Consider the following 13013-nt stretch of genomic DNA (forward strand, 5'->3'; position numbering starts at 1 on the left):
CTGGCTCTGTGTGTACTATACCAAAATAAGGTATTGTGTGCACAGAGTCCAGGGGTTCCCCAGAGGCTAAAGTAGATAATAATAATAATGCTTTCTAGTGTGGTAGTGTGGTCAACCAGTTAGGCTTATCAGAGGGTAGTGTGAAACATTTGCTGTACACACGAAGTCAAGAAATGAGTGACACACCCAAAGACTAACTCCAGGCCAACTGTTTTTGTTTAGCAAAAATATATTTTACTTTATTACTAGAACCAGAAGATCCTTGTTGCAGGTAAGTACAGTTGTACATAGGTATCAAGCATATGTGTCAAATGTACTTTGGTGTAGGAAAGTACCATCTTTCTTGGCATGTTACCCCCATTTTTACATGTATGTCAGTATGTTTTTGCCTGTCTCACTGGGATCCTGCTAGCCAGGACCCCAGTGCTCATAGTTTGTGGCCTGAATGTGTATACCTGTGTAGTGCCTAACTGTGTCACTGAGGCTCTGCTAACCAGAACCTTAGTGCTTATGCTCGCTCTGTCTTTAAATTTATCACTATAGGCTAGTGACCATTTTTACCAATTTCAATTGGCATACTGGAACAGCCGTATAATTCCCTAGTATATGGTACCCAGGGTATTGGGGTTCTAGAAGATCCCTATGGGCTTGTACGAGGTTGGCCGATTGAAAACACCAGACTGCCGGTTATGGGTGTTAGATATATTGCCTTTATTGCTCTTTATACAGTATCAAGGGTGTTGTGGGCGGATGTCTTGTAGATAGGTATGGGTGAGTGTCTTCTTTCTTCTAGTCGCTAATCTCGTCTTCTTCTTTCTTTTCTTCCAGAGGCCTCGCGGGAAGCGTGTGGGGACAGAAGAAGAAAAAATGTGGTAAGTGTTTGGTTTTTTCACCCCTCCTTTTTTCCCTCTCTACTTCTCCTCTCCACTCTACTATCTTACTGCATGGTTTTTCCTGCTATCCTTATCTTCCTCCGCTCTCTTTCTTTCAGCCGGTTGGGTTTTCCTTTGTCACTCAGTTTTTCCCTTTCTCATCCCTCTTTCCTGCTGCTGGCGGGGTTTTTCCTTTTATTTTCTTTCTTTTCCTCACTCATATTATTTTTATATTTGTTCTTTTCCCTTGTCTTTTGCCTATTATACGCTTGGCGTATACGTGTCGCTAATGTCTTTTCCTTTCTTCCTCTTTGGTCTGTTCCTGTTCTTTTCTTTCTCTCTTCTTGCTCTTTAGGCTACGCTCCTCTGGTTTACTGTCTTACATCGTTCTCGTCTTTGTCTTTCCGATTCCTTACACCCCCCCCCATTCTCCCCGGGCTCTTAGTGCTGTGCCTGTGATTTTTTCCCTTTTCCGTCCCCCTCCCTCCTACCGCTCCTTCCTCCCTGTCCCGAACTCCCGTACCTGGCTTAGCCATGCTTCTCCTGAAGTGTGGCGGGCTCACTCATGGGCTCCCCGGGGCCAGCGGTCCTCGTCTCGGTATCGGGTCCGCAAGGATCTTGATTCTTGCTTCGGTCCGGGCGTTGGGTGGAGAGTCCTGGCATCTTCCAGATCTTCCTTGTCCCTCGTCCTCCGCTGCTCGTCCTACGATTCTCCCGTCGGCTCTCTCAATCTTCTCCACCGGATCCATACTCTCTCTCCTTGAATGGGTGAGACCACCCCTTTTACGGCCTCATGTCCGCGCGGCTTCGGCAGGGAGCCAATGGAAAGAGGTTCTCCCTGGGTTACTTCCGTGTTGTCCGGGGCAGAGACAGCACAAGACATATTGGTGTGCGGATTGGTCCGGTCCAATCCGATCCGTCACAGGGCTGCAGCATTTCTTTTTCCACCCATAGGGGGCTCAGACAAACCCTTACACAGGACTGCCATTGCAGCCTGATTGAAATAACACACACATTATTTCACAGCCATTTTCACTGAACTTAAGTAGCTTATAAGTCACCTATATGTCTAACCTTCACTTGCTGAAGGTTAGGTGCAAAGTTACTAAGTGTGAGGGCACCCTTGCACTAGCAAAGGTGATCCCACATTGTTCAGGGCCATTTCCCCGGACTTTATGAGTGCGGGGACACCATTACATGCGTGCACTACAAATAGGTAAATACCTATATGTAGCTTCACAATGGTAACCCCGAATATGGCCATGTAACATGTCTAAGATCTTGGAATTGTCCCCCCCCATTCCAAATCTGGTATTGGGGAGCCAATTCCATGCATCCTGGGGGCTCCACTATTGACCCCAGTACTGCCAAACAAGTTCTTTTTGGGTTTCTCTGCAGCTACAGCTGCTGCCACCCCACAGACAGGGTTCTGCCCTGCTGGGGTCTGGGCAGCCCAGTCCCAGGAATGCAGAACAAAGAATTTCCTCTGAGAGAGGGTGTTACAGCCTCTCCCATTGGAAATAGGTGTTAAGGGCTGGGGAGGAGTAGCCTCTCCCAGCCTCTGGAAATGCTTTGAAGGGCACAGATGGTGCCCTCCTTGCATAAGCCAGTCTACACCGGTTTAGGGAGCCCCCCGTCTCTGCTCTGGTGTGAAACTGGACAAAAGAAAGGGGAGTGACCACTCCCCTGTCCATCCCCACCCCAGGGGTCGTGCCCAGAGCTCCTCCAGTGTGTCTCAGACCTCTGCCATCTGGCTTTCAGAGGTGTGAAGGCACTCTGGAGGCCTCTGAGTGGCTAGTGCCCGCAGGTGACGTCAGAGTCCCCTCCTGATAGGTGCATCTGTGACTAGGTGGCCAATCCTCCTCTGAGGGCTGTATAGGGTCTCTCCAGTGGGCTTTCAGATTCCGACTTGCAAGAATTTATCAGGATTCTTCTGCATTTCCCTCTTCGACTTCTGCCAAGGATCGACCGCTGACTGCTCCAGGACACCTGCAAAACTGCAACAAAGTAGCCAGAAGACTACCAGAGACATTGTAGCGCTTAATCCTGTCGGCTTGCTAGACTGTTTCCTGGTGGTGCATGCTCTGGGGGCTGCCTGCCTTCACCCTGCACTGGAAGCCATGAAGAAATCTCCCATGAATCGCCGGAATCTTCCCCCTGCTTCAGCAGGCACCAAACTTCAGCTTCACCGGTACTCTGGGTCCCCTCTCATCCTGACGAGCGTGGCCCCTGGAACACAGGTGGTGGACCGAAGTGACCCAGACTGTTTAGTGGTCCAACTGTCCGAATTTGGAGGAGGTAGGTCCTTGCCTCCCCTCCCCAGATAGTAATCCTGTGCACCGCGTGTTCTGCAACTACAAGGGGTTCTGTGCATTTTTCCAAAAAAATCCTGCTTGCACAGCTGAGCCTAGGTCCCCATCACTCTGTCCTGCGATGCTCAGCTCCCTGAGTGGATCTCCGGTGTCGTGGGACCTCCTTTTTCAGTATTGAGACGACCGCCGTGTTCAGTCTTCTTGAACCTGTGTTGAAGGACTTCTGCGGGGGCTTCCTTCTTGTGTGAGGGCTTTCTACATTGCTGAGGGCCCCCTATATCTCCTCTCCCAAGTGGTGACATCCTGGTCCTTCCTGGGCCCGGGCAGCACCCTTTTTCTCTAACCACGACTCTTGCAGCTAGCAAGGCTTCTTTGCTGTATTTTGCCAAGGAAACAACTCTGCATCCTCCAGCACGCCATGGGATATTTTCTGCATGAAGAAGAACTTCCTACCTCCTTCCGTTGTTGCAAATCTTGCAGCTTCTTCCAACCGGAGGCAGCCATTTTGCACCTTCATCCAAGGTTTAGTGGGCTCCTGCCCCCCTGGACACTTTAGCGACTCTTGGACTTGGTCCCCTTCCTTTGCAGGTCCTCAGGTCCAGGAATCCATCTTCAGCACTTTGCAATCAGTTGTGGGCTTTGCATAATCCTTTATCACGACTTTAATGTGTTTCTGGGGAAATAGTAGTACTTTACTCCTACTTTCCAGGGTCTTGGGGTGGGGTATCTTTTACACCCTTCGTGTTTTCTTACACTTCCAGCGACGCTCTATACACTACACTAGCCTAGGGGTCCATTTGTGGTTCGCATTCCACTTTCTTAGTATATGGTTTGTGTTGCCTCTAGGCCTATTGCATCCTATTGTATTCTACAGTGATTGCACTATTTTCTGACTATTTTTCTTACCTGATTTGGTTAGTTGTGTATATTTTGTGTATGTTACTTACCTCCTAAAGAAGTATATCCTCTGAGATATTTTTGGCACATTGTCACTAAAATAAAGTACCTTTATTTTTAGTAACACTGAGTATTGTCTTTCTTATGATATAGCACCTATATGATATAAGTTGTATTGCATGAGCTTTGCATGTCTCCTAGTTCTGCCTTGGCTGCTCTGCTATAGCTACCTCTATCACCCTAAGCTGCTAGAACACTACTACACTCTACTAATAAGGGATAACTGGACCTGGCACAAGGTGTAAGTACCATCGGTACCCACTACAAGCCAGGCAAGCCTCCTACATTTGTTTTTTGCCGATAAGGGAGTTTACAAGTAAGTAACACTTTTCAATTTCAAAAGTTGACACTGCAGTGTGTGATAGGAGTCAGCAGAGTCTGGGGGGGGGGAGGGGAACAGGGCAGGGTTAGCACAGTTAAAAGGTAAGTACACAACTTACAATTCCAGTCTTCAGGGGTTAGGGTGTGTAGGAGGCTGGCCCTCTAGGTAGTGTGCAAAGCTAGGAACAATGTGCAAGGGGTCCAAACAACCACCCGTTGGTTTACAGGGGTAAAAGGTAGGCCACCTAATGCTCTAATTTTTATGGTAGCTTGGTCGAGCAGTTAGGCCAATCTTGGAGAAGGGCAAAGCATTTTTTGTACTTACAGCATCAGCCCTGTAATTCACACATTCAAAGGAATAACTTTAGACCAATTTTTAAAAAAATACCTCAGATTTTATGAAAATTGTAAGACCAAGATCATCAGAAGTGCTTAAGAACTTTTTCGAGATATGAATTTTTGAAGTTTAATAAAAGTATTTTTTTGTGCATAATTACACACCATAGGAATCAATGGAGGATGACCTTTAAAAATGCTCATAAAATCAAACAGTAGGTTTACTAAGTTCTTCTTTTGCAGGTTGGTCAAGGCCACCAGTGGGCATGATGTGTCAGGTTAAGAAGTTCGGGCAGCTCCCTGTTCAGGCGGCAGCAGCGGGAAAATGCCTCTGGAGCTAGTGCAGGGACACAGCACTTGGAAAAGCACTACACAGGTAAGTTTAAAAGTGAATTCCCCTTGGAGTGTTGAGGTAGCAAGGGGTTAGGGACCCTTAGGGCACAGCTGGAGCTTCGGTGCAGGGCACAGGGCGGCCGGGTGCAGAGCGAATTGGTGAGCCAGGAGCTGTACGCAAGGATGCCCTCAGAAGCAGGAAGTAAGTTGGTTCAAGGGTCGATTGCAGGACAACAGGGGCACTCTGATAGGAGGTCTGGGTTTTTTCTAAAGTCCCTTGACAGGGGCTTCTTCCTGGTCCTTTTACAGTCCCGGGAGGGCTGTTTTTCAGGATGTCCGAAGCTAGGTGACCACTACCCAGGTTATTGGTGTGGTTCAGCCAATGGAGGGTGCAGTGCCACCACACTCAGCAAACTGGCAGAGTTTGTCCTTGTGGTTTGTGGTGTGAAGTTTGGTCCAGCTGCAGCATCTGGTTCTGGAATTAGCATCCGGTCAGTAAACTGAACTTCACTGACTTGTCGGATCCTTGTAGATTTAGAGTGGTACCTCCACTCAGGTGGGAGTCCTCTGGCAATTTGGAAATGGTGGAGGTCTTATGGGGTTCTTTGATGTTTTTCCAGTTATCCAGCAGGTCCTCAGCAGCAATTGTCAGGTCCTGGGTGCAGCAGGCAGGGTTTGGCGCCTCTCTTTTGTGAAGTAGGTCCACAGTTCTCATGCCTCTGGATCTTCTTGCTGCTAGCCTTTTTCTCTCTGTCAAATCTGAGTTCTTAGTCTAGGGATGCCCACTAAATACTGTATTTAGTGGCGGTTTCAGGGGGAACCTTGTAGTGGCCAATGGGCCATCTAACTTAGGGTGGCTACACTCACTAAGGGACCACTTCTGGTGGGTAGAGGTCATTTTGCTATACCTGATTGGCTATTTTCCTCCCATCCAAGATGGAGGAAAATTAAATGGAGTGGTAACCTCTCATGCAACACCTAGGGGTGGTGTATGCTAGGTAGGACCACTCATCCTTTCCTTTGTTTGAGTTTTCAGCCATTGCTCCCAGTAAAAGTGGGGGTTTGCAATGGGGATGGCCATCTGCTGCTTGCAGCACGCATGGAGGTCGAGTTTCAAAGGCTGTAAGCCCTTTGAAGCTCGCCAACAGGTCAGTGCACATTCCTGAGGGAGGGGGGTGTTAGCACCTCCACCCATGAGAGGCTTTGTTCTGCATCCCAGAAGGCAGATGCCCTCATTTAGCTGTGAAACGTGTACTGTTCAGTGTCCAGCACATGTATTAACATGCCTGCTCTGTTCACTAACTATGTCCCAGGTTTGGCAAGGACACAGTGGGGTATATTGCTCATAGAGCTATGCCCTCACATATAGTGCACCCTGCCTTAGGGCTGGAAGACCTACCAGATGGGTGTCTTACCCGTAGTGCATGCAGTGTAGAGTGGACAGGGCACACAGACTGTGTGCCATGTCGAGTTTGGGCTTTAGGTTTGCACCCGACCACTCAACCTACAATGGTAGGACTGCGTGCATCTGGATGCATGGCGCTAGAGGGCGACACAATCAGTGCTGCTGCCCTAGGGTGCCTACCCTTAGTACATCAATCCCTGGGTACCTAGGTTCCATTTACTAGGGACTTGTAGTGGCAGCTACAGGTGTTGCCAATTGTGCCAATGAATCACAACACTTTAGGGAAAGAGCTCTAGCCCAGGAAACCTAGTTAGCAGGGGCCCTGGGCACTAACAGCTTCTAGGCTACATCACACACCAGGCACAAAGTGGAGGCTAACCATGTCAAAAAGAGGCCTTTTCTCACAGGACGTCCACAGGTAAAAGTTTAGATTGACCCCAAAGGTGCACCACCAGCAACACAGGGCCGGCTGAGAGCAGAGGTCAAAGTTGGCATCAGGTTTGCAATGGAATCCTATGAGGACTGGGGGTGCTCAGTAGAAAGCATTACCAGCGCCTGGGGGCCTGAAGGAGGTGGTGGCAATCTTTGAAGAGGGCAGGAGCCCTTTAAATCTTTGGAAGCGCTCCTGCCTCGCGGGACGCACATTTCCAGCGCCTGGGGGCCTGAAGGAGGTGGCGGCAACCGCGCATTTCCAGCACTTGGGGGCCTGAAGGAGGTGGCGGCAATCTTTGAAGAGGGCAGGAGCCCTTTAAATCCTTGTTAGCGCTCCGGCCTCGCAGGCGGCGCCCGGGCAAAGCCCGTCCTTCGCCCGTCATCGACCAGAAGAGGCTGGGCTGGGCCCCCCCTCTAATGTCTCTTCCTCCCGCCTGCGGCAATTTCTTACGGAAGCTGTGAAAGGTACTGTGTGAGACCATTATCTATAATGGGGAAAAGAAAGATCAATGGGCACCCCACTGATCGAATTAATTATTCTACCCCATTAGTTATTCCACCTCTGGAAAGCTCTTGTTCTCAGGCCGATTCTCCTCCTTCGAAGAAGAGGAGAGCCGGGAAAAAGCCCAAAAATATAAAAAAGGCCTTGGGCCCTAAAAAGAGTTTATCCACCCACCCAGCTTTAAGTGCCAAAGCCCCAGTCTCCTTGGTTTCCTCCCCTGAACGTATTTTGAGCAAGGATGCCCCTGAAGACTTTTCTAGTATTATAAACTTGACACTCAAATCTGTCTGTGCATCTTTAGAGGCGAAACGTATCACTCTGATCACTAGGAAGCTTGATTGCTTTTGTAATGATGTGACTAGTACTCTATCTAACCTTTTCAAGCCAGGATTATCAAGTACGGGATTATCTCATAATCAAGTACCGGCTTATCAAACCATCCCTCCTTCTACCTTGGTAGCTCAAGGAGCAAGTAATCCTTCGCTTGATCTACAGGCCGCCTCTGGCCAAGAAATTTCAGCTGACGACCCTGCACAAGGGTTGTCAAGGGAATTTCACTCCTCTAGGTTGCAAGACATGGGACCAAACAAATTTACAAGCCACGCAGACTCTCTACATCTACCTCCTGATTGCAATCCGTATGTTTTGGTTCTCTCAAATGTTCCCCCTTTGGAGAGTTCTAAAAAAGAAGATACCCAATCCCTAATCAGGAAAGCTGGTCACTGGTTGAAATCCAACATTAAACCTAATTTCTACCATAATGACAAGATTCTCATGGCCCGTAGAGTGAGGAGGGTTGGATATTCAAAGAAAATGGAGGAGGGAGATTCTGTTGTTTTAAATTTTGCAAATCCTCGCTCAGTGGACTATCTTTTGACCAACTCGGAACAATGTAATAGGTCATGTAATAGGATTCAAATACATCCCCTGTGTCAATTTTATTACCCCGTGCTCCTACCAAAATGCATTGTTACTAATCTAAGTATCTATAGACCTGACCCAGAAAGGTCCCATTTACAGGTAAACGTACCCACTAGCAACCGGTTTTCGGCTCTTAACTATCTTGACGAAAACGATTGACTGACGGCTTTGGTCTACCCCTGTTCCTCTAACACGGAGAGACCAAAAGCCGGGAATGTTCACAATGAATGTACTTGGGACACAGAAAAGCCTGTTTTGGACTCGCCAACTCTTATAGATACTAGAGTTTTAACTTCATGCCCTGGGTCTACACCTCTAACCCTGCTTAGCTGGAATATAGCAGGGCTGCGATCCAAAATTGACAATTTGGATTGGAGGAGCTTTATTTCTTCTCATGACATAGTTTGTCTACAGGAGACATGGTCTAAAGACACGTTCCTTCTGAACGGTTTTACTTCTCTTTGTCAGCCGGCAACAACCTCCCAAATGGGGAGAGCACGCAGTGGCCTTTTAGTTCTTGTTTCTTTACATCTCCCGCTTTTAAAAGTGTCCTTAATCTGGTCTTCCCCTTACTTCATGGTTGTTTTCGTTTCTATTAGCGGACAAAAAGGTATTTTAATTAAAAAAAAATTACAATAATATCCCTCAGGGCCTCCTTATGGGCCACTTAGAGGAGATAACGGATCTTGTAGATTCATCAAACGTCTTGCGGAATAGTGACCTAATTACTCTAAGGGTGGGCGATTTCAATACTCCTCTGTGTAGCAAGGAACACATGGACCTGTGTGCTTTCCCTGCTGAGGGTAGAGAGTCATTAATTCACTTCAATCATACTACTGAAGAAGATGCTCTAAATCTTTTTATTTGTAAGTTTGATTTGGTACACGTTACAGAGAAACTGCCTGCTGACGCCTGTAAAGTACCAACCTTCACAGGGAATTTGAAGGGGAGCATTATTGATTTTATACTTATTGGCTCCTCTGATTTTTATTTAATCCAAGATTTTAAAATCACGCCTCACTGTGCCAGTGACCATAATCCCCTTAGCATTAACTTGGATTAAAAAAATTAACCAGGTTCCTAAGAATAAAATTTTGAGAGCTACTACTGTTTACAATCCAAACTGTGGTTTACGTTTAAAATGGGACAAAATAGATCCCAAAACTTTTAACCAAGAAATTGTAAGAAGTAGGTCTGACTCTATTCATATGTGTTTGTCCCAGCAGCTAGATCCTGAAAGTATAGTTCGTGAATTTGAATCTTTAAGTTTAGATATCTCGCGAGCCCTGGTGGTGGATAGGGCCTTGAAGGGGCCAGTGGCTCACAGATGGTTTGACTCTGAATGTTCATCTGCCCATAAAAAAGTTAAAGATGCTCTTAAAGCAGTTCCCTTCTCCCGCCAACTAGTTAAACTAGCCAGAGCCGATTACAAGGCCGTCCTTGAAAAAAGGAAATCGGAAATTAGGTCTAAGGCCCGGGATGATCTTTTGACTGCTTCTGAATTGAAGGATTCTTCTAAATTTTGTAAAGTGATAAATCACTCTTAGTTCTCAGATAATAACACTAAGGCCGATGACTGTCTTATCGCCGAAGACGTTTGGGTAACTCATTTTAGGAAAGTTTTTTGTCCAGGAAATAACGAGAACCTGTATATAGAAGATAATCTTACAGCACATTCTATTTTAGACCCTAATATTAAGGCCTTAGATATTACCTTTGATCTTTATGAGGTCTTAAGTGCCATTAATCGATCAAGGCAGGGAAAGGCTCCTGGCCCTGATGGAGTTCCCGCTGATCTTTTTAAATCTGAAATTGACCTTTGGGGTCCGTTAGTTACAAATGTGTTGAATAGCGCGGTAAATAGTAACGTACCCATCTCATGGAAATCGGCTATTATTGTTCTCATCTTCAAAAAAGGAAACAGACAAGATCCTTCCTGTTACAGACCAATTTCCTTTATTGATTCAATGGCAAAGATTTTAGGAAGCGTGATCTTATCCCGTTTAGAAGATTAGGTGACTGAGGCCCATATTTTATCTCCTATTCAATTTGGTTTTAGACCCGGTGTAGGCACAGTTGAGCAAGTTTTAAATCTGCATCTGATACTCTGATAGTCAAAAAAGAGTCCATTCATATGGCATTTATTGATCTAACTAGTGCCTTTGATATGGTTAATAGGTCGAAGCTATGGCACACCCTGGGAGCTTTAGGCTGTGATACGTCCCTTTGGAGCTTATCAAACGGTTACACACAGATTTAACGGTTTCTGTTCAGACTGGTTTATATGGGCAGAGAACTTCTCCCATTCCGTCAACAAGGGGCGTAAGACAAGGATGTATCTTAGCGCCCTTTCTTTTTTTGATCTACATAAATGGGCTCTATGATTCGCTGGTAAAACATGCAAAGGATGTACAAAAGATGGGCCAGAGACCACTTCCAGTTTTATTATATGCTGATGATGCAGTTTTAATCGCTTGTACCGCAAATGGTTTACAGGGACTTTTGGACCTATTTTACAATTTTATGTTGTACCTTGATCTGAAAGTAAACTACCCCAAGACTTTTGTTATGACATGCGGCCCACGTAATACAAAGTCAAAACAATTTATTATGGGAGGCATATTTTAAACAAGGTGAATAATTTTTGTTATTTAGGCTTGCATACGAGTTCCTCTCTGTCCTGGAAGACACATATTAACTTCAAGCTCCAACAGCTGACAAGGAATAACGAAGCGATTTTTCGCTTTACTAGTAAATTAGGCCACAGACCCACAGCACAGATGAAAACACTCTATAACTCCAAGTGCGCTGCATCAGTCCTATATGGGGCGAGGTTTGGGGCTATAACAAAATTCCCTCTCTCCAGAGCGTTGGAAATAAATTCCTCCGTAGATTACTGATGGTTCCAAAATGTATAGCAAACATCACCTGCCACGCAGAAATGGGCCAGTGTTTTTTGGAGGACATTGCTCCTCTACTGCTCTGGATTAGATGCTGGCTAAACCTCGCGGCAAAACTTGTTCAAGACTGCATTTCTGATTGCCTACAATTAGACAATTCAAATAGGATTCCCTGGCTTATGTTTCTGCGAAACTCCTTTGAGAAGCTAGGGCTCAGGTATATGTTTGACGAACCCATTTGCTAACTACAAATTCTAGGACTGTTTAGAAGTCAAATACTTATTCTGAGCACGTTTCAGAGTTGAGATTTTATAGTTCCCTGAAACTGAAATCCTTCGATCCCTACACTCGGATTGTGACTGCTCCATGCCTTGAACCCTATTTGACCTGGTTTTCAAGTTTTAGAACAATTTCTCTTTTAACACTTTTTAGATTTAATCTTATTCATTTTAAGGTAGCCTTTCCCGAACCATGTTCTTGGAAAAAGGATTACCACTCTGCCCCTATGATTCCAAGTCAAATCAGAGTACCTTGCATTTTCTTCTTTTCTGCCCTCTATATGCTGCTCCTAGAAGGGCTTTTATCCTACCCATTTTATGTCACCTTAGACCTATCCACTACAAGGAAGCTCTATTATATTTTCAGAGACTATCAGATATCCAAACCTGTCTTCATGTACTAGATTTTGTTACAGCTTCTTTAAGTCTTAGGAAAAGGTCTACTCTATTTTAAATTCCTATATGCTAGTGAAAGTCTACTATTTTCAGATAATATCTGTATTTTTTGGGCTTCTGCTATTTCTTAATCATGTTTAGTATACTTATCTGCTATATGCCAAGGGGTTTTAGATTGGATGCTTATATGGTGTTCTTAGAAATAGTTTTATTGTTTTTAATTGTGTTTTATATTATTTATAGAGCGGTAATACGTGTTCTGGTTTGCACTTTTATGGCAATTGCCGAATAAAGTTATTCGACCGACTGACCAGTAGAAAGTAGATTGCAGGTAAGTACCTGCAGTTCCAGGACACAGGCCTCGAGTGTTTAGGTCAGCACCGGGGGGCCACAGGTCCACACCAAACACACACCCTCAGCGGCACAGGGACGGCCGGGTACATGGTGCAAACACATAGTTCGGCACCCAGTGCTTTTCAAAGGGGGGACAACAGGGGTCAGAAAAAATGCAGCAAGCTGGGTCCAGGTGGTTGGTTCTGAGTAACTAAAGGCTGGAGAAGCAGGAGAGGCACCCACTGAATGTTGGTGGACCATCTGTTGGATTCTCCAAGGCCAGGGGAGTGCAGTGAAGGGGTCTCCTTGGGCGTCAGGAACCATTGTCGGTCCTGGTCGCAGTCAGGGCGGTCCTCTGGATTTAGGCTGCAGGTGGTGTTGTGTTACGCAGGAGGGGTCAACCCAGGGTGGACTTGAGGTCGGAATTGCCTGGGGACCTTCTCTGGACTGGTAGGCCACCTGAATTCAGGCCGTGGGCATCAGGTGCAGAGTGGGCTGGGCTCGCGGATCGGGGGCAGTTCTGGAGTCCTTTTGGAAGGTTTTGCCTGGACAGGGCCGCTATGCTCTGGAATTCTTGATCCTCTGCTAGGTAGGCAGCCTTCGCCTAGCGGGGTGGGGGGGAGGGGGTTATGGAGGTCGCTGGTCCTGACGAATGCGTTGCCTTTTTGGAGCAGCAGACAGGCCAGTAGGGCTGGAGCCAAGTCAGTTGTCATCT

This window comes from Pleurodeles waltl, chromosome 10 (genome assembly GCF_031143425.1).
Source record: "Pleurodeles waltl isolate 20211129_DDA chromosome 10, aPleWal1.hap1.20221129, whole genome shotgun sequence".
NCBI classification, from domain to species: domain Eukaryota; kingdom Metazoa; phylum Chordata; class Amphibia; order Caudata; family Salamandridae; genus Pleurodeles; species Pleurodeles waltl.